The sequence below is a fragment of the Aplysia californica genome, unplaced genomic scaffold (assembly GCF_000002075.1).
Source record: "Aplysia californica isolate F4 #8 unplaced genomic scaffold, AplCal3.0 scaffold00025, whole genome shotgun sequence".
NCBI lineage: Eukaryota > Metazoa > Mollusca > Gastropoda > Aplysiida > Aplysiidae > Aplysia > Aplysia californica.
In genome coordinates this window covers 1905875-1908539 of record NW_004797295.1, presented here as the reverse complement: position 1 = coordinate 1908539, position 2665 = coordinate 1905875, and the positions used below count along the sequence as shown (strand labels likewise).

Below are 2665 nucleotides of genomic sequence, written 5' to 3'. Positions count from 1 at the left end.
CAACAGCAGCAGCAGCAGCAGCAGTAGCAGCAGCAGCAAGATAACTGGTTTCATCAACAGATGCGATAGCCTGCTATTTTTTAAGGGTGTTTTCTCCATGCAAAAATGCTATACAGGTTTTGACCCGGTTTCTCTTCTTTTTTTTTCCCTCCAGGGATTCTTCGTGGCACTTCTGTTCTGCTTTCTGAACGGTGAGGTAAGAACTCAAGTTAATCTAGTTGTCCTATTCGTTTATTCAGAAATAAATGTTACCACTGCTGTTTTTGTTTTGTTTTTTTGTTTGTTTGTTTTTTTATTAAGTAGCATGTGGCGTCGGCAATTTATATTTTTGGACATATGGAGTTATTGATATCATCTTAAAGCTTGTTCATTGGTCTTGCTTTTGGTTGAAAAAAACCCACCAATCTTGATAGAAATACATTTTATTTCAAATTGAAGGAACTGGGATCGCCTGGTGTCAAAGTAAAAATTAGCGAGAAAATGTCCGCCGGCCAAAGTTTGGTAACTTTCAAAACTTGAAAGTCCTTGGAAAGTGCGTTAAAAACATGTTTGTGTCTTTGATCTGCGGGCTTTTTTGGTTGGTTTGTTTGTTTTGTTTGCTGTTGTTGTTGTTGTTGTTTTGTTGTTGTTTTGTTGTTGTTGTTTGTGTGGGGTTTTTAATACACAAATGAATGTGTTTTAAATCAAAATATAAAAGGTGATGAGCCAAAAAATAAAATCCGATAAAATTGACAACGGGCTGCGCCGCGCTGAAAATTGTGGATTTCTTCGATTAAATTTCTTTGAAAAGCACCAGATTTCACCACGATGCCACGCAAATGTTTTGAGCCATTTGAGAGAGCTTAGTAAAGTATAATATTGTACAGCTTTCGTAAACGAATGTCTACTCTTCACGTGTTTGGTGAGTCTGTGACGCTGAGTTTCTTTGATCACTCTAGTACATAGTTTAACTATGTCAACAATAGAGACCTGGTGTCCCCAGGTCTGCCAGAACGTCAAAACGTGCAGTCACAGGCATCAGATACAAGCATAATGTATTAAGTGTGTGTATGTTGGGGAGGGGGGAAGTAAATAAATGTACGTTTTGGGTTCATTTTTGTGGTTAGGAAACAGTGGAGAGAAAGCTTTTTATTTTTTATGAGGGTGAGGATCTCTCAAAGGCTGAGGTCTGGGTGCCACTTTGATCCCTAGTACCCTTCTGCCCTGTTCATCCTACTGATGTCTTTTCCATACTTCCTTTCTTTCGCTCAGGTCCAGGCTGAAATAAAGAAGAAGTGGCAGAGATTCCGACTGACGAGATTCAATCACTTACCAAAGGGTAGAAGCAATAGCCATAACCTGACGTACGCCACGTACCTGTCGCGACCGAGAGAGTCGAACGCTTCTGTTACCCAGTTTCAAGAGGCCCGCGATCCCGGCTGTGGAAATGGCAGTGTTACAAGCAAACACGACAACGGCGGGGGCGAACCGGGACCGCCCATTTCCCTCCATGTTCTCAAACGTAATCAGCGTTTAATCGAAAACGGAAGTATGGCCATAGCAGAAGCAGAAGAGGAGGAGCCAATGATTGGGCGTGGTTCCTATCTCTCCGAGGAAAAGGCAACAGTCAATAATAGTGGATCCAACGGGTACACTTGAACAGTTTTTACGCTTACCTCTCCTAGACAAACGTCTACCTTGCTACGTCAGTGACTGCCCTGGTACAATTCATATACACAGGCTAATGTCTCTCTTAACAATACAGAAAGATATAGAAAGTGATAAACTGGCTCAATGGCTGTGATTAAGCGAAACTTCGTACACGATTTGCTTGTTAGAAGAGTCGGATTCGTAGCGATCGGAAAATGTCAGCGAGTGTACGTCCTTTATCTACATTGTGGAGTCCATATATTAAAACCAGTCCTCCACCCACCCCCACCCCTTTTTTTCTTCCCTCAAGAAAAAAACAACTTTAAAAACCGATCCAATCCTAAGGCAGGCAGTTCAAACACAGTGAACCAACATGTCGCTTGACGCCAGCAGCGTCAAAACCAATAAGTAGCACAGTGCCTCAAACATAGGAGTCATTCTGGTACTTTTCTTCCAAAGAATTTCTTTATTATCTAACATTTTTATAAAGATCCTCTGCTGGCTTTGCTGCATCGGATACCCAATCCAATTGTGGCGTAAATAGCTGCAAAAGTGAGCAATATGTGTGGTTTGCGCGTCTGGTCCAAGTGGAATTCGATGTTTTTCATCACTGGCTTTCCAGAGTTCGACCTGAAGTCAAGTCTCCTACAAGAGATTGATTAGGGACGCACAGACCTGCTTCGTCAGTTGTCTTAGGTTATATGTGGCAAATTGTACCTATCTAATTATTTACACGTCTTTATTTGTTTGTTCTTATTGGTATCTTCATAAAAGTATTCACTTGTTTTATTTTCTTGTGATATTCAAGGTAGTTCAAATATTTAAACATATCCAATTTGCTTTTAGGCAAATTTCTGTGAAAAACATTTGCTTCTGTTTTCTAACCATGACATAGGTCTACTCGTAGGCCTAGTAGAAGACCTTAACGTAATCACAGCAACGGTATTTGCGTTACAGAAAAATACCGCATATCAAGTGATTAATTACATTTATACCCCCACCCCTTTACTCTCCTCCTCCTCCTCCTCCTCCTCCT

At 40.9% G+C, this 2665-nt stretch overlaps 1 long non-coding RNA gene across 1 annotated transcript; it reads left to right on the top strand.

Annotated features, from left to right (window-relative positions):
* The first annotated feature begins 129 nt into the window (after positions 1–129).
* On the top strand, positions 130–2487 carry LOC118478793. Its single transcript, XR_004859291.1, has 2 exons — positions 130–196; positions 1252–2487. It is a non-coding gene; the product is annotated as an uncharacterized LOC118478793 (long non-coding RNA).
* Positions 2488–2665: the final 178 nt, after the last annotated feature.